This window comes from Bos grunniens, chromosome 2, assembly GCF_055505025.1.
Source record: "Bos grunniens cultivar Pamir isolate PY7600 chromosome 2, Bosgru_T2T1.0, whole genome shotgun sequence".
NCBI lineage: Eukaryota > Metazoa > Chordata > Mammalia > Artiodactyla > Bovidae > Bos > Bos grunniens.
The window spans coordinates 78,157,081-78,182,677 of record NC_141166.1 but is presented as its reverse complement, the minus strand read 5'-3'; the positions used below and the strand labels follow the sequence as shown (position 1 = coordinate 78,182,677).

The 25,597-nt window shown below is 39.3% G+C and overlaps 1 long non-coding RNA gene across 1 annotated transcript in view; it reads left to right on the top strand.

Annotated features, from left to right (window-relative positions):
- The window catches only part of LOC147378268 (uncharacterized), a 123,542-nt gene that overhangs the window by 43,853 nt on the left and 54,092 nt on the right, over window positions 1-25,597 (top strand). Inside the window, exon 2 of the long non-coding RNA XR_015151752.1 lies at window positions 15,622-15,836. This is a non-coding gene — a long non-coding RNA (uncharacterized LOC147378268). The remainder of the gene's footprint in view (window positions 1-15,621; window positions 15,837-25,597) is intronic.

Here is a 25,597-nt window from a genome sequence, read left to right as displayed (position 1 = left end):
AAGGAGTTAGGAGAACTCTGTAGGTTTTTAAAAAATTAACAGCACCAATCCTTCAGACTTCCCTGGTGGCTCAGATCGTAAAGAATCCACCTGGAATGCAGGAGACCTGGGTTGGATACCTGGGTTGGGAAGATCCCCTGAAGAAGAAAAAGGCTACCCACTCCAGTATTCTGGCCTAGAGAATTCCATGGACTGTATAGTCTCTAGGATCCGAATTTATTATAAAACAAGCTTGCCTTATTAAACTTCAGGTATATGGGGTCTTTTTCATATTCATGGGAGATGAGGGCAACATTTTACAGGGCTGCCCCCACCCCTGACTTCCGGGATTTGATGCTAGTTGCCTCTCATTATTTCAGTGCATTCTCCATACAGGCAATGATCCTTTGAAGGATTAACCCCCAACAAACTGGGTAAGTACTAAGTATTGGATTCCTACACCTGTGTAAATCTAGTGCTCTGTGGGGCTGAAGAGCTTTCAGGTAACTTTATTTATTTATTTTTCTTGTGGAATGAAAAGATTTTCTGAGAGTAAGTTTAAAGGTAGTTGAATACACATCAGCATTTGATCCCTATCTTTTAGGCATTGGATCTCAGATTTAAAGAGTATAAACTGTGGAAAATTCTGAAAGAGATGGGAATACCAGACTACCTGACCTGCCTCTTGAGAAATTTGTATGTAGGTCAGGAAGCAACAGTTAGAACTGGACATGGAACAACAGACTGGTTCCAAATAGGAAAAGGAGTACGTCAAGGCTGTATATTGTCACCCTGCTTATTTAACTTATATGCAGAGTACATCATGAGAAACAGTGGGCTGGAAGAAGCACAAGCTGGAATCAAGATTGCCAGGAGAAATATCAATAACCTCAGATATGCAGATGACACCACCCTTATGGCAGAAAGTGAAGGAGAACTAAAAAGCCTCTTGATGAAGATGAAAGAGGAGGAAAAAGTTGGCTTAAAACTCAATATTCAGAAAATGAAGATCATGGCATCTGGTCCCATCACTTTATGGCAAATAGATGCAGAAACAGTGGAAACAGTGTCAGACTTTATTTTTCTGGGCTCCAAAATCACTGCAGATGGTGACTGCAGCCATGAAATTAAAAGATGCTTATTCCTTGGAAGGAAAGTTATGACCAACCTAGATAGCATACTGAAAAGCAGAGACATTACTTTGCCAACAAAGATCCGTCTAGTCAAGGCTATGGTTTTTCCTGTGGTCACGTATGGATGTGAGAGTTGGACTGTGAAGAAAGCTGAGCACCGAAGAATTGATGCTTTTGAATTGTGGTGTTGGAGAAGACTCTTGAGAGTCCCTTGGACTGCAAGGAGATCCAACCAGTCCATTCTGAAGGATTCCAGCCCTGGGATTTGTTTGGAAGGAATGATGCTAAAGCTGAAACTCCAGTACTTTGGCCACCTCATGCGAAGAGTTGACTCATTGGAAAAGACTCTGATGCTGGGAGGGATTGGGGGCAGGAGGAGAAGGGGACGACAGAGGATGAGATGGTTGGATGGCATCACGGACTCAATAGACATAAGATTGGGTGAACTCCGGAAGTTGGTGATGGACAGGGAGGCCTAGTGTGCTGCGATTCATGGGGTCGCAAAGAGTCGGACATGACTGAGAGACTGAACTGAACTGAACTGAAGAATCAGAATAACATGTATTTAAGCAAACTCTGGGGGAGTGAAGGACAGGGAAGCCTGGCATGCTGCAGTCCATGGGGTTGCAAAGAGTTGGCCAGGACTTAGGGACTCAATAACAGCAACAACAGCAAGAATCAGTAGGAGTTATTTAAAAATGTAGATTCTCTGGTCTTCAGAGATTTAGATTTATTCACTTTGGAATGGAGCCTATGAATTTGCACAGCAGGTGATTCTGACGCTGATTCAGTATGAGGAGAGACACTTAATTTTGACATGGATAAATGAGCTTTTGATTCATTTGTGTCTTTGATTCAGGAAGAAAAATTAGTAGTGTTCGTGGGAAGTTTATGGACCGATTATGATCTTGAAAGAAATCCTCAAAGTGCATTTTGTTAAGCCAAACAAACTGTTATAGAAAAGAGAATACATACAAGGAAGGTTTTTCTAATAACTAGCTTTATTAAGTCATAGGAAAGCAGCATGTGGATAAATGTGGGACTTGTCATTGAAATAAAAACAAAACATCAGTTTGAGATGATACAGACTCTGTGGGAAAGAAGATTCTGCTAGTTGCTGTCTAAAGCCGTCATGCATAATTATTATTATTTAGGCCCTGGGGCTTGTGGGATCCTAGTTTCTTGACCAGGAATCAAACTTGGGCCCCCTTCAATGGAAGCATGGAGTCCTAACCACTGATCATACATTTATTTTAAAAAAACAAAGCAGAAAATATATACAGAGATAACTTCTTAGGTCCCTAACAATTCTCATATTCTTTGAATGTTTTCAATGTACTTGAAACACAGAGGACCCGCCCACATTTTCATCATGATTTTCCCCTACTTTCTTCACCCCAGGGACTTCCTGGTGGCACAAAGCAATTTGAAACCCTTACCAGATATTCTGGTGAAAGTTTCCTTCTTACCATGGTAATACAAGAGTGAAACAGAGTTGAAATGACAGGGATTGCTACTAACTTTGAACAAGACATATAAACCACATGAATGACAGGAGAACCTATTACAAGAAGAATCTGTATTGGATAATTTCTGAACTCTATCTCTGAGTTCTAAAACCCCGAGTTCACATATACTCATATCTACCCTTGTGTAAAACTGTGTCCTGTTCTGGGAGAACTCACAGAATCACATTTTTATACCTCATTCCGTGAGTAAACTCAGGGGCAACATGTCACACAGCCATAACCCTATCTCTTTTTTCCATCTTTTAAATGATTTATAGATAACAAATACTTAATTCTACAAAATGCCTCATTACAATCAAGGAAAACAGTTATGGCAGTTTTCAAAAAAAAAGGTTTTAATTTGCATGTAATATGCCTTTCAAAATTCATTTCAAAATGCACTCACTGTCTTGTTTTGAATTCTTAGTGTCATTTTTCCCCCTCTGGCTCTTCTGTATGTAATGATTTGTCAGTCAATGGCATTCCTATAGGTACATCTCTGTCAGAATTCCAAAAGCACATTAGTAGTGGTAAAACAAAGCCCTCAGAGGTAGGCATATTTTACTGTAAGATAACATTCCCCTTTTAGGCATTGTTTGCCATGTGTCTTTGAACACCTAGGGATTGTATTATCTCATTGTAGCAGAAGGCTTAGTGTTTTCTAATGTAATTATGTGATGAGAGAAAGTGGAGTTTAGAATGAACTATATTGTGCTGCTTATGTTTTTAAATGACAGTATAATAACAATACAGTAAAATAGGTAACTATAAGTAACATACTAAGAGAGTAATATACAACTACATCTAACTGGAGGTACTGAAGACTTCTAGAATAAGTCTCTGTAATGATTAAATAGGATAATCTTAAATCAGCTTAATTTATTGTCTTTTGTTTTTCTGTTTAGTTGCTAAGTCATATCCGACTCTTTGCGACCCCATGGACTATAGCCTGCCAGGCCCCTCTGTCCATGGGATTTCTCAGGCAAGAGTACTGGATTGAGTTGCCTTTCCATCTCCAGGGATCTTCCTGAGCCACCTGGAAGCCCTAATTTATCATCTTTTCCTGAGGCAAATTTTTCCCCTGTAGAAAGCTGCTGCTACTGCTGCTAAGTCGCTTCAGTTATGTCCGACTCTGTGCGACCCCATAGACGGCAGCCCACCAGGCTCCCCCGTCCCTGGGATTCTCCAGGCAAGAACACTGGAGTGGGTTGCCATTTCCTTCTCCAATGCATGAAAATGAAAAGTGAAAGTGAAGTCGCTCAGTCATGTCCGACTCTTCAAGACCCATGGACTGCAGCCCACCAGGCTCCTCCATCCATGGGATTTTCCAGGCAAGAATACTGTAGTGGGAAGCCATTGCCTTCTCCACCTATAGAAAGCAGTAAATCTAAATGAGACATTGGATATTTTATTTAAATTCATTATATTTTTTGCAGTCTAGCATTATTTTCTTTCTTTTGATTAAGCACCATTGTTTTCTTTTGGGAATTACTTCTTACTGTTTGCAATCTTGTTAATTGTCAACTCTGCCCTCACCTGGTTAAGGTATGAGCAGTCCACAGTTGCTGTACAACACAGGGAGCTCAGCCTGTTGCTCTGTGACCACCCAGAGGGGTGAAACAGGGGTGGGGGTGGGTGTGCTGGGAGGGAGGCTAAGAGGGAGGGGATATGTGTATACTTATAACTGATTCACATTGTTATACGGCAAAAAACAAACACAACACTGTAAAAAAAGTTATCCTCCAATTAAAAATAAATTTTTTTTTTAAAAAAGTTTGAACCCATGACCCAATCAGATATATTCCTTCCCAAGATTCGACTCTTTTTAAATACATGTTAGTTGCTTCAGTCATGTCCGACTCTTTGCGACCCCATGGACTATAGCCTGCCAGGCTCCTCTGTCCATGGGATTCTCTAGGCAAGAATACGGGAGTAGGTAGCCATACCCTTCCTCAGGGGATCTTCCTGACCCAGGGATTGAAGCTGGATCTCCTTCATTTCAGGCAGATTCTTTACTGCCTGAGCCACCAGGGAAGCCCTTTATATATATATGTGTGTGTATATGTGTGTATATATATATATATGTATGTATATGTGTATATATAATTTTAAAAGTTATTTGTTTATTTCTCGGCTGTGCTGGGTCTTTGTTGCTGCATGTAGAATTTTCTGGTTTACTCTAGTTGCAGTGCGTGGGATTCTCATTGTTGTGGCTTCTTTTGTTGTGGAGCATGGGCGCTAGGGCACACGGATTTCAGTAGCTGTGGCACATGGGCTTAGTTACCCCCTGGCTCGTGGGATCTTCTTGGATCAGGGATCATATCTGTGATGCCTGCATTGGTAGGTGGACTCCCAACCACTGGACCACTAAGGAAGTCCCCAAGATTTGACTCTTGAAAGGAGTGATAGAAAGAGGAAAACTAGAACCCATTCATCCTCTGAGGGACCCTGATAAAACCCTATACTGGTTCTTACTGCTTGCGTCCCGATCACCCTTCTGCACTTAACTCCTTTGGTCTGTGAGTCACTCCATAGCCTGCAAATAAGTCCTTTTTGTTATTCAGGTCTTCCAAAGCTTCCTCGTTTGACGGACAAGAACTTGCACTCCTCAATCTGTGTTATCTTTCTAAAGGATTCTATATATGGAATATTCTTTCCATGGATTGTATGTTGGTGTGCATGCTTGTGTGAATGCATGTTGGTATGTGAGACACATGTGCAGATACCAAGATTTCATCAACATTTTTATGAGACCTTGGTCTTTTCTAATTAAGGGCAATTGCTGGACTCAAAGCAGAACATAGGCATTCTAAGGAGTCTCCTTTAAGCACTCTCTCCATTCATTAGTGAATTTATAAGTCCTATTTTAGTCAAATGAAAAGAGAAACATTCTTTTTAAAGTTGGTACACAATGCTATACACATGCTAATCTCATAACAGGTTTGTCCTTAATATCCAGAGAAAGAGCTTAACTAATTAAATTCTATTAACTACTGTGAATTGAATATGAAAAAGATTATACAAGCTTAGCAATAGCAACAGTCCTGCAGTGTCAACACAAATTCCTTAAAGGGCTCAAAAGAATCTAGAAAAATATGTTAGTCTAAAGATCTGAGGCCTGGAAGGTCTGAGATTTTGGACTTAGTCTTGAATCTTTTATTGGATGACCTTTGATGTTCATTTTTTATTTGACCTTTCATGGTTGTAATTTCCCAACAGTGAAGGGAAGATAACAATTTGTTTCTTTTTTTTTTTTGGCCATGCCATGTGGTATGGGGGATCTTAGTTCCTGACCAGGGATCAAACCTGTGCTCGCTTCAGTGGAAGCACAGAGTCTTAACCACTGGGCTGTCAGGGAAGTCCTGAAGATGACAATTTATTTATCTACCTCACAAGATTATATGAAGATCAACTAAGAAGCCCTCCCATCATGCTAAGTGGAAGAAGTCAGAGAGAGAAAGACAAATACTGTATGACCTACTCATATGTGGAATCTAAAAACACTGAACTCACAAAAACAGGGCTTCCCTGGTGGCTCAGATGGTAAAGAACCTGCCTGCAATACAGGAGACCTGGGTTCGATCCTTGGGCCAGGAAGATCCCCTGGAGGAGGATGACAACCCACTCCACTATTCTTGCCTGGAGAACCCCATGGACAGAGGAGCCTGGCAGACTACAGTCCGTGGGGTTGCATAGAGTCAGACACGACTGAAGCGACTAAGCAGCAGCAGCAGCATAAAAACAGGGAGTAAATTGATAGTTGCCAGAGGTTGAGGGGTCGGGGGGATTGGTAATATTGATCAAAGGCTTCAAACTTTCACTTATAAGATGAATAAAATTATCAATGCTGTATTACATAATTGAAAGTTTCTCTAAGAGCAGAGCTTTAGTATTCTCACCACAACAACAAGATGGCAATTATGTGGAGTGAAGCATGTTTTAATATTGTAGTAATCATTTTGCAGTATATACATGTATCAGATGATCACATTGTACACCTTAAAAGTACATCATATTATACAGGCATATCTCAGAAGAAATATTGTGGGTTTGATTACAGGCCACCACAATAAAGTGAATATTGCGATAAAATGAGTCACACCAATTTTTTGGTTCCTCACTGCTTATAAAAGTTACATTTCCACCATATTGTAGTTTATTAAGTATGGTATAGCGTTGTCTAAAAAAGCAATGTGCATAATTTAATTAAAAATTCTCTATTGCTAAAAAGTGCTAACCATCATCTGAGCCTTCAGCACTTCTGTACTCTTTGCTGATTGAGGGTCTTGCCTTGATGTTGATGGCTACTGACTGATCAGAATACTGGTTACTGAAAGTTGAGGTGGCTGGGACAGTTTATTAAAATAAGACAGAAATGAAGTTTGCTTTTGCTTTTTCTGAACAATTTCTCTGTAATCAGAGAAATGTTTGATAGCATTTTACCCAGAGTAGACATTCTTTCAAATTGGAGACAACTAAATTTACATAATATTCTAAATCCTTTGTTGTCATTTCAACAGTCTTCACAACAGCTTCACCAGGACTGGTTTCCATCTTAAGAAACTATTTTCTTTGCTCATCCATAAGAAGCAACTCCCTATCTGCTGAAGTATTCTTGTGAGATTGAAGCAATTCAGTTACATCTTCAGGTTCCATTTCTACTTTTAGTTCTCTTGCTATTTCCACCACATGTGCAGTGACTTCCTCTACTGACATCTTGAACTCTTTAAAGTCATCCATGATAGTTGGAATCAACTTCTTCCAAACTCCTATTAATGTTGATATCTTGATATCTTCCCATGAACCATGAATTTTCTTTATGGCAACTAGAATGGTGAACCCTTTCCAGAGCTTTTCAGTTTACTTTGCCAAGATCCATCAGAGGAATCACTGTCTGTGGTAGCGATAGCCTTACAACATGTGTATTGTAAGTAATAAACCTGAAAGTTGAAATTAGTCCTTGATCCATGGGCTGCAGAATGGATGTTATGTTAGCAGGTATGAAAACAACATGAATTTCATACATCTCCATCAGAGCTCTTGGGTGACCAGGTGCATTGTCAATAGGCAGTAACATTTTTAAAGGATTTTTTTTTTTTTTTTCTGGGCAGTAGTTCTCAACAATGGGATTAAAGCATTCAGTAAACCATGTTATAAACAAATGTGCTGTCATCCGAGCTTTGTTGTTCCATTTATAGAGCAGAGGCAGAGTAGCTTTAGCATAATTCTTAAGGGCCCAAGGATTTTAAGAATGATTAAGTGTGCAGTGGCTTCCCACATGGCAGTAGGGTAAAGAATCTGCCTGCCAATGCAGGAGATGATGAAGACGGGTTCAACCCCTGAGTCGGGATGATCCCCTGGAGGAGGAAATGGCACCCCACTCCAATATTCTTGCCTGGAAAATTCCATGGGCAGAGGACCCTGGTGGGCTACAGTACAGGGGGTCACAAAGAATATGACTCAACTTAGCGACTAAACATGGACTCACGCAAGTGAGCATTAGTCCCTAACGAGTCAGCCTGTCCTTGGAAGTTCTGAAGCTAGGCACTTTTTCTCTCTAGCTGTGGAAATCCTAGATGGCATATTCTTCCAATAGAAGGCCGTTTCACCTACACTGAAAATCTGTTGTTTGTTTAGTGTAGTCGCCTTTGTGAATTTTCTTAGCTAGACCTTCTGCATAACTTGCTTTTTCACCTTGGACTTTCATGTTATGGATGGAGATAGCGTCTTTAAACTTCAGGGACCAACTTCTGCTGACCTCAGATGTTTTCTTTGTAGTCTCCTTACCTCTCCCAGCCTTCATAGAACTGGAGAGAGTTGGGGCTTTGCTCTGAATTAGGCTTTGGCTTAAGGGAATGTTGTGGCAAAAATTACCAGAGTGTGACACAGAGACAGAATGTGAGCAAATGCTGTCGAAATTATTATGCCAATAGACTTGCTCAACATAGGGTTCTCACAAACCTTCAGTTTCTAAAAAAAAAAAAAAAAAAAAACAACTCAATATCTGTGAATCAAAACAAAGTGAGTCACAATAAAATGAGGTATGTCTGTATATCAATTGTATCTCAGTAAAGCTGGAAAAAAATGAGGTGCCCTTCAAGTAGTTCAAGGGAAGTATTCTTTAAATTAGGAGCCCATAAAAGTAAAAGATAAGATGACAAATAAAAGGAATAGAAAATAATTAAGTCACTGTATGCAAGGGATTACATGCTTTGCATAGAGGACCCAAAATAAATGAAACCATTGAAAAGCAAATTTAAACAATGCTAATCACAACTCTACAAAAATGTGAGGCTTTAAGAAAAATGGACTTCCCAGGCAGTCCAGTGGTTAAGATTCCATGCTACCAATGGAAGGACAGGTTTGACCCCTGGCTGAGGAACTAGGATCCCACATGCCACAGTTCAGTTTGGTTCAGTCGCTCAGTTGTGTCCGACTCTTTGCAACCCCATGGACTGCAGCATGCCAGGCCTTCCTGTCCATCACCAACTCCCGGAGTTTACCCAAACTCATGTCCATTGAGTTGGTGATGCCATCCAACCATCTCATAAAGATTTAAAAAAAAAGGGGAGACTTATTTGAAAGTCGGTTTTATGAGGGGAGCTCCCAGTTTTCTTTTAATAGATTATTTCTTTTACAGAGGAGGTCATGGGAACCCACTCCAATATTCTTACCTGGAGAATATTATGGACAAAGGAGCCTCATGGGCTGCAGTCCATGGGATCGCAAAGAGTTGGACACAACTAAAGTGACTGAGCACACATGCATGCACCCCCCTTTTGCAAGTGTATGACAAATGGGAATTATTGTCTACCAGTCAATTACTATTTCTTAAGTTCTCTGCTAGCTACATTTTTATTGTCTCAGCCCCCCAAATAAAGTGAACTGACTACTGTCTTTATTTTACAGAAGAGGAAACTGAGATGCAGAGAAATTAAATTACTTGCCAAAAATGGTAGCTGAGATTCAAATTCCCTGTATATACACTTACACCCAGAGACTGGCTTGACCATGTGACTTGCTTTGGCCAATGAGATATTAGCAAGCATGATGTAAGCAGAAGCTCATAAGGGCTTTTTCTTTGGGGGCTTGTCTTCTTTGCAGTTCTTCCTGTTTGAACTATGAGACTACCCAAACCGGCCATGTGAAGGAGAAGGGAGGTGCCCAGAGGAGGGTCAGAACCAAGACCCCAAACACATGGCCCCAGTTGATCACTGATCACTATAACAAATATGAAAGAGTGATTCCCTGCTATGTGTGATGAGACATTAGCATGTACGAGATACCTCCTCTCATCTCACTCTATCCACCTTCTAGGTATTAAGAGTTCTTTTTTAACTTACAGAAATATATAAAGTACTATAACAATGATTCTTTTTCCCTGAGAACTTTGTAGAACTGTGCTCTGTTGTAAAGGGATCTGAGGGCAGCATGGTTTCTTCCCCTGTGACACTGATTGGTTTTTTTTTTGTATTTTGCTTGATTTGTTTTTCTTTATCCTTGATAATGACCTAGCTAGCACATAAAGGATAGTATACCTAGAATGTAAGTTGGTATTGACTGCTAGGCATGAAGTTTATTTCAAACACAGCATATGCCTTTAGTCTGTAGCATTTATTTTCTTCATTTCTGGGAAACTTTTCTTGTTCTATATTTTCTTTTTTTTCCTGCTTTATTTTTTGGTTCCTTATATCCCAATATCTTTATGCTAGAGCCTCTTTAACTTTCTTTCTTAACTCTTAGCTTCTCTCTAATCTCTTAGATCTTTCTTCCTCCTCTTCTTTCTCCTTCACCTTTTTGCATTTATTATTTCTAGCCTTTTCTTTGTGAGAGCAATTCCATAGTCAGCAGAGCCTTTTCTCTTCCCTTTGCTCTTTCTAATTTGTTTATCTTCTCTTAATTTGGCCAAAATCAGTTTCAGTTTTTACAACTCAGAATCGTGGCAAGAAACAGAATTGCCCTACCATGCTTAAGATTTAGAGCTATTATGAAAAGGATTACTGTTGGGATGGGGATGAGGTTAAGAGAAAAAAAACCCAAGATATAGTAAGATCCCAGGGACTAACAATTGCTTGAAGATGCTACCATCCCTAGGACTATGGCACAAGGGGAGGAAAGAGTGTTCCTAGAGTCCACTGACAGTGAACACATGGAAGAGGGGATCCCTCGCATGTAAGCTAGAGTTGTGGAAATGGCAACCCACTCCATTAATCTTGGAGGGAAAATCCCATGGAGAGAGGAGTCTGGTGGGCTACAGTTCATGGGGTCGCTAAGAGTCAGGCATGATTGCGCATGCACATATGCATGGGAGCAGGGAGAGAGAAGGAAGAAATACCTAAGATTTTCCCTCCTCCCACCCTCTAGTTTCCAACCCACTTGGAAGCCTGAGGACATGGGAACAAAGGTGGTGAGTCTCAGGGGTCTGCTTCGCCTGAATCAGAGCAAGGCAGAGAGGGGCAGGGAATGGTGGTGACAGTGGTGGGTGGAGGTTGGCCAATGAGAGTAACCAGCACGTTCTTGTCTTCTTGTCAACTTATGTTACTGTCTTAGAGAATCACAGATTTTAACCCTTCCACAAGTCTCAAATATTTACTTCTGTTCACTGGAGAGTGTGTGTCTGCACATGCACAAACACACACACACACATGTATATGTGCATATGTACATGTGTGTATTTGCCGAGTTTCCACCAGTATCTTCATGAAGCCTGATCTTAACAAATTTGAGGGAAGGTATAATCTTTAAAGCAAGAAACAGATGGTATCTTAGAAAATCTCTGTAAATAATGAGTCCACTTCATTTTCTGTATTCATCAGCTCTATTTTGTTTAAAGAAAGAGAGAAGAGCCACAAAAGTTTATAGCCAGAGTTTCTCAGACTAGCAAATTTCTTTTTATCTCATACTTTTGCTTTGATTTGTTTTTGAGCCATAAAAAGTTGAATTTTTATTCTTATTAAGTCCAGCCATTGCCTGAAATAATTGGGAGATATTACCTTCTTGTTTTAAGTTAGAATATCTTCTAAGTGGGACTCTTTTATTTCATGTTAAATATTTGTTTGTTCTTGCTATGCTGTTATTTTCATTTTGATCATGCTCAGGTAATACTCCAGTGATACAATGTTGATGCCTTCTTCCTACCATCTGAGGAAGATTTATTTCTTTTCCTCACATATACAGGTGGTGGGCTGAGTATTTACATTTTATCCACTTTCCTATAGCCTGAGGGAATGGTAGGGTCAAAGGATCAGCTCAGCTGAGGGGAGCATATGCAATCTTCATTTTCTTTGAGTGCTTGGACTCTGTCCTATCTCTTGAGAGTTTCTTAAAAGCTTTGCACCAACTTGCTGTGTTCCAGTCTAAGGAGACAGCCATCCAGCTGTGTTTGGCAACCACTGTTAAAGAATGTTGACATTGAATGGACCTTAACCTTATTACACTAACTGAAGTCGGTCAGACAAAGACAAATATCATATGATATCACTTATATGTTGAATCTTAAAAAGATGATACAAATGTACATACTAATAAAGCAGAAGTAGACTTACAGACATAGAGAACAAATTAATGGTTACCAAAGGGGATAGTGGTAGGAGGAGGGAGAAGATATGTTAGGAGTATGAGATTAATATACACACTGCTATATATAAAATAGGTAACAAGGACCTACTGTATAGGACAGGGAATTATATTCAATATCTTATAATAACTTAGAGTAGAAAAGAATCTGAAAAAGAATAGATATCAATGTATATGTATTACTGAATTACTTTGCTGAACACTTGAAACTAACACAACATTGTAAATTAACTATACTTTAATAAAATAATTAATTATTTTTAAAAATCTTAAAAAAAGGAGTGTTGCTATAAGAACAGGTCTGAAGAATTGTCTGAGCCACCAAGGAAGCCCAGAAACAGGAGAGCATCGCAGAATTAAATAAGTTGACTTTCCTATGTAAAGTCAGAAGATGTTAGATCTAGACAGACAGCCTAGCATATTTCTCTGAGAAGAGATATTTTACTTGGCTCTCTTTAAGTTATTATGGATAACTAGCAGCCACATAATTTCATTCTGATGTTGGCTTTATGAATTAGAAAGAAAGGATACTAACCAAGAAGTTGGAAAGCCCACGAGCATCATTGTAGAAACAGAAACCCAAATAAAGGAGTTGGATAGAGATGTTTCTAAACAGTACAGTGAGAAATGGGTCAGTGAAAAGAGCTAAGAAATAGCTGGTTTAGTTCCATTTCCTTAAACTCCAGAAGACCGCAGAAAGTATTAAGCTACACAGTTTCTTTTTTTTTTTCTTTTATTTTTAAACTTTACAATATTGTATTGGTTCTGCCATATATCGAAATGAATCCACCACAGGCATACACATGTTCCCCATCCTGAACCCTCCTCCCTCCTCCCTCCCCATACCATCCCTCTGGGTCGTCCCAGTGCACCAGCCCCAAGCATCCAGTATCGTGCATCGAACCTGGACTGGCGACTCGTTTCATATATGATATTATACATATTTCAATGCCATTCTCCCAAATCATCTCACCCTCTCCCTCTCCCACAGAGTCCAAAAGACTGTTCTATACATCAGTGTCTCTTTTGCGGTCTCATACACAGGGTTATTGTTACCATCTTTCTAAATTCCATATATATGCATTAGTATACTGTATTGGTGTTTTTCTTTCTGGCTTACTTCACTCTGTATAATAGGCTCCAGTTTCATCCACCTCATTAGAACTGATTCAAATGTATTCTTTTTAATGGCTGAGTAATACTCCATTGTGTATATGTACCACAGCTTTCTTATCCATTCATCTGCTGACGGACATCTAGGTTGCTTCCATGTCCTGGCTATTATAAACAGTGCTGTGATGAACATTGGGGTACACGTGTCTCTTTCAATTCTGGTTTCCTCAGTGTGTATGCCCAGCAGTGGGACTGCTAGGTTATAAGGCAGTTCTATTTCCAGTTTTTTAAGGAATCTCCACACTGTTCTCCATAGTGGCTGTAGTAGTTTGCATTCCCACCAACAGTGTAAGAGGGTTCCCTTTTCTCCACACCCTCTCCAGCATTTATTACTTGTAGACTTTTGGATCGTGGTCATTCTGACTGGCGTGAAATGGTACCTCATAGTGGTTTTGATTTGCATTTCTCTGATAATGAGTGATGTTGAGCATCTTTTCATGTGTTTGTTAGCCATCTGTATGTCTTCTTTGGAGAAATGTCTATTTAGTTCTTTGGCCCATTTTTTGATTGGGTCATTTATTTTTCTGGAGTTGAGCTGTAGGAGTTGCTGGTATATTTTTGAGATTAGTTGTTTGTCAGTTGCTTCATTTGCTATTATTTTCTCCCATTCTGAAGGCTGTCTTTTCACCTTGCTTATAGTTTCCTTTGTTGTGCAGAAGCTTTTAAGTTTAATTAGGTCCCATTTGTTTATTTTTGCTTTTATTTCCAATATTCTGGGAGGTGGGTCATAGAGGATTCTGCTGTGATGTATGTCGGAGAGTGTTTTGCCTATGTTCTCCTCTAGGAGTTTTATAGTTTCTGGTCTTATGTTTAGATCTTTAATCCATTTTGAGTTTATTTTTGTGTATGGTGTTGGAAAGTGGTCTAGTTTCATTCTTTTACAAGTGGTTGACCAGTTTTCCCAGCACCACTTGTTAAAGAGATTGTCTTTAATCCATTGTATATTCTTGCCTCCTTTGTCAAAGATAAGGTGTCCATATGTGTGTGGATTTTTCTCTGGGCTTTCTATTTTGTTCCATTGATCTATATTTCTGTCTTTGTGCCAGTACCATACTGTCTTGATGACTGTGGCAGTTTCTTACCACTATAATTTGGTTATGTTTTATTCCCTGTTAGTAAAATGGCATGCTGAAGTCCATGGGGCAAAGAGTTGGACATGACTTGTCGTCTGAACAATGACAAGTAAAACAATCTTTAGAAAATATTAAAGGAGTTCTGTGTAAAGTGAATATGCATTTGTTTCTTCATAGCATCTCTCTGGTGAAGAGTCCATGGAAGTTTTGCTCTAGTTTTAAGGAATGGGGAGAATAGGGGTGGGGCAGGGAGTGGAAGAAGCGGGTAGAATTATTATCTATAAAAATGATGCAATCCTAGAGCTCCTGGTGGCCATCTTTGCCACTTTGAGGGGGAGAATCAGTCCAGAGCAAAACAGAGACAGAGGGAAAAAGTCAGGCCCTCGAAGACATCATTGAAGCACCATGATCTAGCCATACCTCAAGTTTATTGTTTGAATTTCCTAGTTAGTTAGAAAGCTAGACAAGTCTTTGTTTCAACTACATTGGGTAAGATTTCTGTTACTGAAGTACAAGTACAAGCGAAAGTCACTCAGTTATGGCCGACTCTTTGTGACCCCCTGGACTATCCAGTCCATGGAATTCTCTAGGCCAGAATACTGAAGTGGGTACCCTTTCCCTTTTCCAGGGGATCCTCCCAACCCAGGGATCAAATCCAGGTCTCCTGCATTGCAGGTGGATTCTTTACCAGCTGAGCCACAAGGGAGTTTCCTTATTAATATATTATATTTCCTACGGATCAGCAGGGAGAAGAGTGGTTAAACTTCAGAAATAGCTAGGCCTGCACTTTGGAAAAGAGGACCCTTTTGAAGGGGATGAATGTAGTCAATGAAGAAAGAGAGCACTGAGCAACTGTGTGGAAAACAAACAAACAAACGAAAGATAACAGAACAAGCAATAATAACAAAACAGGGGAAGAACTTAAATCCCCAAGAGCCCCACTTAATACATCTGATTTGCCTGGCTAGGTGAATATTTGCTTTTTGTTTTCCCAAAGAAGTTTGTTTCTTACCACGTATTGGATAATGTCAGGGGATTTCTTTATGGAGGAAGGAAGCATTAGGAAGTGAACATGGGGGTGTTATTATTACTGTATTTTTTGTAATTTCTTACAAAAATTTGTAATTATTTACAAATTTTGCTGTTTTATAAGTTTTATCACTCCTGTTTTTTTCCCAGAGACTGCAAGTTCTTTGGAAACATGGATTATATCATACCTTGTTATGCCAAGACACCTAGTGTTTGGTACAATGTTGGACAACACCAATCATGGAGCATAGAACATGTTTGCGACAGAAACCAGAAACTTTAACTCGGAATCAAAAACAGTTGCCTTGGGTCTAATGGAGGTATCTTGCTCCAAGGAATGGCACAACAATAGAAACCTCAGAAAGGTAACGGACCAAGGACCAGCTTATGGCTTAAAAGTATCGTTAAGCATCTGATCTACTTTGACATTGCTAAAAAATTATCTTCAAGGCTGCAGCAAGTAGTATACATCTGTTTTGTATCAAAATTTAATATTGTGCTGATTTTATGAATGACAAAATGGTCTATTTTACAGCCACAAAATTTCAAGCCATCACTTTGTGACTAGTAATATTTTGCCTTTTAAAATTCTAAAAACTTATCATGGATACTTTAGGAAACTAAACTTTGGAAGTCAGAAGAGAGCAACATTACTTCATTCTTTTTCTTAAATGAAAAGTTGTAAAGCATATTTTGAAACATCATGATAAAGATCCTAAATGTAGTTGTAGTTTTACTTATCTGATTGCTTGGCTTAATGCAATCTTACTGAGCCAGCAGACCAGCTATTCAGAATTAGATAACAGGTTGGCAAAACATGACATCGTCATTTGTGACAGTCTTAGACAAAGTTATAAAACAGGTGAATTTAGCCTTCAGAAAATGCTGCCTTCTCTTTCTAACCTGATCCCCCTTTTCAGTGCTCTCTTTGTTTCTTTCCCACACTATCTAAGAAAATAATCAACATACCAATCTGGTCATGTCACCTTTGATTGAAAGTGGTTCAATGGCCTTTGCCTCCTGGTAGAATAAAATCCAACTTCCTCTGCAGGATAAATAAATTTTGGTTTTGTGATATGGGCCTTTCTTATCTTAGGAATCTGCCAGTGAATTTGATCCCTTTCTGAGTTCACTGTTATCCCACATTATTGAAGATCAAGGTCTTCTAAATAGCACACTTCTTCCTCATTTAATTTTTCAAAACCAATTGAGAGATCAGGCAAAAGTATAAAGGCATATGGGAACCAAAATATGACCTCTGTCACTGACAGGATATTAGAAAAATTCACATTGGTGGACAAGTGGGCTTCCTAATACCAGTTCCCAGAGCTACCATCCCAGTAGATGGTCATACTAACCAAGGCATAGGCAGTTCAGGACGAGGGCAAGCTCCCCCCACTTGGTCCCTGTGTACCCCACAAGGTACTTCCCTGCAGGTAACCTAGGTCCCAGGACTGGCCTTCTTACACCCAGTCTCTCTCTTCAAATTTTCCAATCTTGTTAACTCATTCTTCCTCGGAGGAGGACTGAGTGAGGTCAAGGTGAGGTGGGATGAGGAAGGCCTTATAATACACATGAAGGACCCTCCAGGGAATGTGAAGCATAATAAATGGAGAAGCATCACTGCAGTTAGACAAACTGACTTTCCGGCTTCACTTTTCTTATTGCCAATGCACAGAGTTGTTGTTTTTTTTTTAAGTGAAGATTTATGGATGTTGGAGTCTTTATTGCTTGTATGTCTGAAAACATCTTTATTTTTTCTCTTGCTTTTGAATGATTATCTAGCTTGATGGCTTTTTCAGAAACTTCACAGACCACCTTCAGTGGATACATGATGTAAGGCAAGGAAAAGTGCTAAGTTCGGGTGGTGGCTGAGGGATGCTACCTTTTAGCCACAAGTATTTGTCTATACTTTCTTTACGTATTGGGTTTTTGCATAATGCTATTTTCAAGAAAGATCTTGTCAACAGACAGATCTTGGGAAATGCTACTGTAGACTAATCTTCTTATAAAAATAGTGAGGACAAATACTTAACTAGCACTTTATACGTCAGGTACACTAAGTAATGTGTGTGTCAAACACTGGTGAAGTGAATGAGGTCAAAGTCGCTCAGTCGTGTCCGACTCTTTGCAACCCCATGGGTTATACAGTCCATGGAATTCTCCAAGCAGGAATACTGGAGCAGGTAGCCTTTCCCCTCTCCCGGGGATCTTCCCAACCTAGGGATTGAGCCCAGGTCTCCCGAATTGCAGACAAATTCTTTACAGCTGAGCCACAAGGGAACACATACTACTTTATTTTTCAAAACAAACTGGTGAAATCATTATGATATCCCTCTTTTATAGATGAGGAGATTGAGGCCCTAACAAATACCTTTTCTGAAGTTACATAGCTAGTAAGAGGTACAGCTGGAATTTGACCCCAGTATTCTGAATTCAGAGTATATATTATAAATGATTGTGAAGTGTTTGTGCATCATTGTGAAACGTAGAAAGTTGGAATGAATCCCACGTCTAAATACTGGAAGGGGAGAACAAGAGCCTTGACTTCCTTGCTTTGCTGCTGGACTTTTCCTATGCCACCACACCACTCTCAGGGTGGCAGCTTACTCTGTACACATGTGATGCTGACTCTGGTCAGCACCACGATCACTGCTGCTGATTTAGTGGAGATGATTCCAAACTCAGATATTCTACATCCCACTTGACTTTACCAGTTAGATGACTCAAACAAGCTTCTTGAACTTAGGCAGTCCCCCAAAGACCTTGAGATTCCACACCCCACAGACCTGTTTGCCCTACCCGCTTCTGTTTTCAGTAAATGGCATCATCTTTTGTCAGTTGCTCAAGCCAGAAACTTGTTTGTCATCTTTAATTCCTCTCTCTCCTCACCTCCCACATCCAACCCACAAACAAATCTTTTTGATACCAACCCCAGATACAGCTGGAATCTATATAATTCCCTCAACACCACACAACCCTCTTAGGAAAAACAACCGAGTAGCTATTACTGCCTCCTATCTTTTCCTTTATCTCTGCAGAATGAGCGCCCTCTATATACCATCTGTTTCTTCAGAAGTTTACACTTCAAAACATTCAATAGCAACACTACCCAATCCTTTTTCTTGTTTTGGAAGCTTATTTTGTGGGAAATATATTGTCACAAACATCTCAAAATTTACCATGAAAAATTTCTTTCAAAAATATAAGAAATTATAAATATACACATCCTACAACCGTCTTATCCCCACTTTCTGTATGCTTGATCTAATGTCTAATTCATTTGGTTAAAAAGTTGTTAATATTTGAAGTAAGCCATGTGGGCATATTTTATGGAAATTTTCCACAAAAAAAGCTTTTGCTATCTGTTTCCGTATTTAACTTTTCAAGATTTGATATCAAAATATATACTTGGGAAAATTTAATTTCAAACAAAGTACTTAAACTGTATTGAACTTGTTTAGTTTGGACATATTTTAATCTTCTTGTTATATTGGCATGTTATAATTAATGGCCTATTTGAAATTCCATTAAATCTTTTATTATCAGAGGTTCATAACTGTAGCATAAAATTTCTTCTCGGTGCTGAAACTTGTTATACAAGGTTTCAGCCTAGAACCAATTAAAAAAATTAGTCATTAAATAGTTTGTCTTTGAATGCAGACTTGTCATTTTCATTAATTTTTTGACTAAGCTGTTTAGCCAGGTCTATACTGCTCCGTGTTAATACTCTAAAAACTGTTTTTGAAATGTTCGTAGGAATAGTGATGAGACGTATAGGAAGAATATTTCTAATTTCAGACTGGGAATGGTGTGCCTCCCCACACCCTCTCTAGTGTCTAGTGTCCTTCAGTCCAGTATCTTTCTGGTTCATGATTGCCACCAAGTAAACCTTTATTCCTGCTCCAGGGCTGCCTATCCTTCAGTCTAGTATCTTTCTGGCTCATGGTTGCCATCAGGTAGATCTTTATTCCTGCTCCAGGGTTGCCTATCTGTGCAGGATGGTGTGTGGAATCTTAATCAGACATTCAATGAATTCTCCTGTTTTCAGCCCCACATTCATCTCCCATGTTGAGGAGTACATAGCACCACAGGTTTCTGAGGCTCCTCAGGATTCTGCAGTGAAAGTCAAGTTGCTTCCTGGTTAGAGAGATGGAATAATGCTGAAGAGCAGTCACTTGAGTTCCCATCTTGTATACCATATGCTGGCCTTTTAATCTTAGATCACTCACTCAACTTTGAGTCTCAGTCTCATCTATAAAAAAGGGATGGCAAGCGATCACAATTTTTATGGGATCAAGTGAATTAATTAGGTTAAGGTTAAAAAGGCAACAGAGGGCTGGATTAGGCAGGACACAATAGATCACTGTAATGACCTGGTTTTTACTCTGAGTGATATGGAGAGCTATTGAAAGGTTTTGAGTAGAGGAGTAAAATGATCAGATTTATATTTTTTAAAAATAGAAGTTTTTACCATTAGAATTTTCTGGAAGATTAAATGACAGATTGTAAGGGAAGAGTTAATATTGATTGGAGGGATTTTAGCTTTAGCAGTGATGGAGTTTCCATCAAGTGGGATTTGGTTTGGTGTAAAGGGAGTTGCATTTTGATTTTCTGTTGGACAACTAGATAAAGTGTTGGGAAGAGAGTTGTGGACATGAATTGTAAATGTGAGAGTTTTTGTATAGAGACTATGTTTAATGCCATGAGAAGGGATTAGATGAACAATGTGGTGAGTATAAACAGAATACCAGGGACTGAGCCTTGGGGCACTCTACCAAGAGCTCAGAGTGAGGGAGAGAACTGGAGATGAAAAGGGTTGCTCAGTGAAGTGTGAGGAGTCTAAAGTAGTGGGTGTCCTAGAAAGCAAATGAAGACAGTGGTTAGAGGAGAAGTGAGGATTAATGTTCAATGTGGCTGATAAATAAGATTAGAACTATGAATTGATTATTGGATTCAAACAGTGAAATTCATTGATGATGACAAGAGTAATTCTCATGGGGATTTGGGCAAAAGTAAATGAAGTGGTTTTAAATAACAACAGAAGGAGCGGAATTGGAGGTAGCAAGGTAGATAAGTCTAAATGAATTTTTCTGAAAATTGATGGGGTGGTAGCTTGCAGATGTTGGAGACAAGAGCTGATTATTATTTTTTTTTTTTAGAAGAGAGAAACAATGGCTTATCTCTATGTGATGGGAATCAGTCTTGGTGGACAGAACTCTAAAATGTTATAGGCTAGTTCTAGATGTAGAATCTTTACATATAATAGCTAATAAATGAAATCTATGGTCACAGCTGTGTTACTGTGTTTACAAGAGAAAAACATTTGTAAGCATAAAGCACAATGATTAAGTGCATATGCGAAGTTTTGTCTCGCTTCACAATTCCAACATATGTGCTCAGTTGCTTTAGTCGTGTCCGACCCTTTGTGACCCCATGGACTGTGGCCTGCCAGGCTCCTTTGTGCTTGGGATTTTCCTGGCAAGAATGCTGGAGCAGGTTGCCACACCCTCCTTCCGAGGATCTTCCTGACTCAGGAATCGAATCCATATCTCCTGCATCTCCTGCATTGCAGGCGATGTTTTACTGCTAAGGCACAGGGGAAACCCTCCAGCTCTCAACTTCAGAGAGTTTTGATGAGGATGCCTTCAGTCTACTGGTGTTTATTTAATGTCTGATACATCGCAGGCATTCTTCTAGGTGCTGTGTATAAGCACTGAACAAAACAGATAATCAACGCTTGTGCTTTTTCACAATGACTGACATATAAAAAGCATTCAGTAAACATAGGTTCTTCTCACTGTTATTTTCATTGTTATCATCATCATCATTCTCATCAACATCAATACAGGCCAAGTAATGTCTGGAAATACTCAGAAATGTGGAATATAATAAATGTTGGAGAGAACAGTGAAAATATAAAGAGAAAAAGCACAGAATGAATCTATTTTTTGAAGATGAGAACTAGGAATACAAGGTGGAAGAAGGGATATTACGGTTTGATATAAAAACGAAACTCATAAATAGAATGGCTGTGAGGGAATGAGCTCTCACAGGTGCTATTCAGGCAGCAACATAAGGAATGTTGTATTAGGTATTTTGACTTGGCAATGATATGAAAGTCTTGGGAGTTTCTAAGATCTCTTATGGGGCTTCCCTGATGGCTCAGCAGTAAAGAATCCCTCTGCCAATGCAGGAGACTTGGGTAGGATCCCTAGGTTGGGAAGGAAATGACAACCCACTCCAGTGGGGAGCAGGAAATGGCAACCCACTCCAGTATTCTTGCTTGAAAAATCCTGTGGACAGAGTAGCCTGGAAGGCTACAGTACAAAGGGCTGCAAAGAGCTGGACACCACTGAGCGACTGAGCACACAGGCACAGCACCCAAGATCACTTATGGATCTAAAATGTAAGAATTCTATACAATTTCTATAAGTATAAATGATTCGTCCTGCTTGGAATTTTGACTCATGTGTTCTTAGGTGAGCTACTTAACCTCTTTGGGTGTTAGTTTTGGATCTCATCTGTAAAAAGATGAGCCCACTGACAATTACCTCTAATAAATTTTTAGCTCTATAAACACTAGTAAATGAAAACCACCTGAGAAATTTTTCCCACTTGTTTTCAGTGTTTGTTTTTCTTGGAGCTAGGAATGTGGAGAATTCTGGTATATGCATAATATATAATTCTATGATTCTTACTTTTCTTTTCCATTATATGAATTATATTTGAAAGAAACTTTGTTTTGCAAGCAAGTAGAGATGGCTCAGTAAATAAAAACTGTATTTCAGAGAGAATAACATGCAGTGTAGGCAAAATCACTTATTCTTTGTACTGAAACCTAAGTTATTAGAAGTGAACAAAATTGCAAACAATTATTGTAAGAAAGAGCTCCTGCTTGTCGATCTTAGGATGTTGACTCTGAGGGCTGGTTCTGTGGTGCCTGGGAGTATTGAGAGTAAGACAACCCTTCCTAAAAAACCCTTTTTTTAAGTGTGTCTTTTTCTCCCCTTCAGTGCTCCATCCTCCTTCCTCTGCTTCTTCTCTTTGCCCTTCCTTTTTTCTCTTTCTAAACAAGTAATTATTTGAGTATCTATTATATGCTCAGGTAAGTGATGAAGAATGGGGGCAAGGGAATAAGTATAAGACTTGGTCCCTCATTTTGAGGTATTTTAGAGTATATAAGGAAAGAAGGAAAAAAGAAAATACCATAAGCGTAGGTCTTACAGTGACCTCATATTGTATTAAGTGCCGAGAAGACAAAGATTCATGCCTTCATATGGTGTATAGTCTGGTATTTGGCAGCCATCATTCATTTACTGCCCTCAACAACCCTGTGAGATACTTAGCATATCCTCATTTTACAGATCAGAAGAAATTTGTCTACGTGTGTTTGAATCTAAAGCCATATTTCTCTTCACTACATTGTGCTCCCATACAGGAACAACAGAATGGAATTGGATCTAGTGCACTGTGGGATGGAGTTGGCTGTATTTATAAGATATGAAAAAAGGAAAAGGTATTACAGACTGTTGGAAAGATGGGTGAGGACTTTATGGAGAGGTGGAGACTTGAGTCATTTTCTCCATTCATTCCTCAATGAAATATTTATTAGGGACTTTATGCCAAGCACAGTGCTATATCTGGTTTAGTTGTTTGTGACAAATTTTAAAAAAGATTGATGCTTACAGATAAAATTATAACCAAAATTTGTAAAATATGTTATATAGGGCACAAAAGTCATCTTTCATACTTTTTATCTTCCCAAGTTCAACTGACATAAACTAATTTCAGTTTCTTTTTTTTTTTTAATTTCAGTTTCTTGAATTAAGAGAACCTCTAAGATCAACCAAGTCAACCAAGATTCTTGCTTTATATTAGGTTTTCATTTAAAACAAACATTTAGCACCATGTTTCCCAAATGTAATTGAAAAAAGTAATCCCTTGGGGTACTTCTTGAACTTAGAGATTCCCCCCAAATCTGAAAATCTATATTTTTAACAATGGCCCCAGTTTATTTTTTATCATCAGCAAATTTGGAAATCACTAATTTAGCCCAAAGCCACTGAAATCTAGCCTTTGATTTCATGATAATCAGCTCAGACTTACACCGTCCAAGTTGGTTGGGCACACAGCTGCAAATGTCAGTCAGATCAATGGGCCCAATGTACTTGAAATCGGCCTTAAGTTTTGATGGGAAAAAAGCATTCCAAACCAGAGTTAGGTGAACAAAATTTGAGGTTATTAATTTTTAACCTATTAATAAAGGGAAGAAAAACCATATCAGTGTCATTTAAAAATTCCTAACATTAAACTTTTGAGGGAAGAGAATCATATGGTGCAGGTAAAAAGATGGTGGTGGTATCATTCATTGTAGGTTTATACATGAATATTTGAAGCAAATCAAATAAGAAAGATGGAATTCTGTTTTTGTTGCTGTTATTGTTGTTGTTTAGTTGCTCTGTTGTGTCTGACTCTTTTGTGACTCCATGAACTGTAGCCTGCCAGGCTCCTCTGTCCATGGGATTTCCCAGACAAGAATACTGGAGTGGGTTGCCATCTCCTTCTCCAGGGCATCTTTCTGACCCAAGGATCAAACCTGCTTCTACTTTGGCATGCAGATTCCTTACCACTGAGACACCAGGGAAGCCCAATCTAGTTTTTAGGAAAAGATTATTGTTTTCTTTTCAGTTTAATAGAATTCAAGGCTGAATAGCAAGGGGTGACCAAGAATTTTAGTGACAAAGTTTTTGAATCCTAGAGGAGGATTAGTAAAGAAAAAAAAATCTGTTTATATATAAAATGCCTAGCAAATATTTCTTAATGGTGATTATGATAAGATTTCTCAAACCCTGAGCTTTTCTTTTTTTTGTTTCTTTTTCTTTTTTGATTAGGCAACTCAGGGCTGGCTTGTGGTACAGGGAAGAAAAGGTATTTTAGCATTTCAGTCCTTAGTGGTAAAGACTAATGTGATCTGTTCTGGATATTAATCTATATGCTTAGGTTTGTGTTGGTCCTGGACTTAACTTACTGAGTGATTTTGAGGAAGCTACTTAACTGCTCTGCTTTTCATTTAATCTCTGTCAAAGAAAGGTAACAAGACATATTCTATAAATCTTGTTCAATTATTGTGAATGTTAAATGAGATAATGGGTGTTAATACAGAGAGTTACTAAACTCCACTGATAACCATAAAACCTATGTACTTTGTCTCAAATGGCCTGAAAAAGCATTACTCTGCACTGTTTAAATGGAGAAGGCAATGGCAACCCACTCCAGTACTCTTGCCTGGAAAACCCCATGGACGGAGGAGCCTGGTAGGCTACAGTCTATGAGGTCTCGAAGAGTTGGACACGACTGAGTGACTTCACTTTCACTTTTCACTTTCATGCATTGGAGAAGGAAATGGCAGCCCACTCCAGTGTTCTTGCCTGGAGAATCCCAGGGACAGGGGAGCCTGGTGGGCTGCCGTCTGTGGGGTTGCACAGAGTTGGACACGACTGAAGTGACAGCAGCAGCAGCACTGTTTAAAAGGACTATTTGGTCAGGAAACCTAAGTCAGCCAAAGGAAAGGCCCTGATAAATTTTCAAGATCCTTCTAATGCCCACATTCTCTCAGGTGATACAGTTATAAATTCACATCATCACCAGAAATCATTTCAGCATCAGAGAATGCAAGAACAGTGGTGTGGGAGCTTCTTGTAAAGCTCCTCGTTTCCTGCTGTGCTTGTTGAGCAGCTCAGTAGAGGCTGTCATGATCTCCCACTGGCTGCTTCTCACTGGCCCTGTAACTCAGCAGCTTGTGTTCCTTCCTAATTTACATGCTGTGACTCACTTAGAATGCCAAGTGGGAAAATGCTGGCAATGCAAAGGTTAATAGAAGCGCTCACACAAGCCTAATTGCAGCACCACAAACGTTATCTCCGTAATTGTAGCTAGCACTTATCTCAGTTTCTCATACTCGTCAGTCCATTGAGATCTGCCTCAAGCTGAGGGTGGAAAGGGGGGTCTCTGGAGTCCTTTGAATGAGTAGGGTCTGATAGAGTTATCAGGCCTGTGCAGCTAGGATGCCTGCCGCTGTTGGATGTGTTGTTATAATCAGAGTTTAGGCAAACACCTGGGCTTC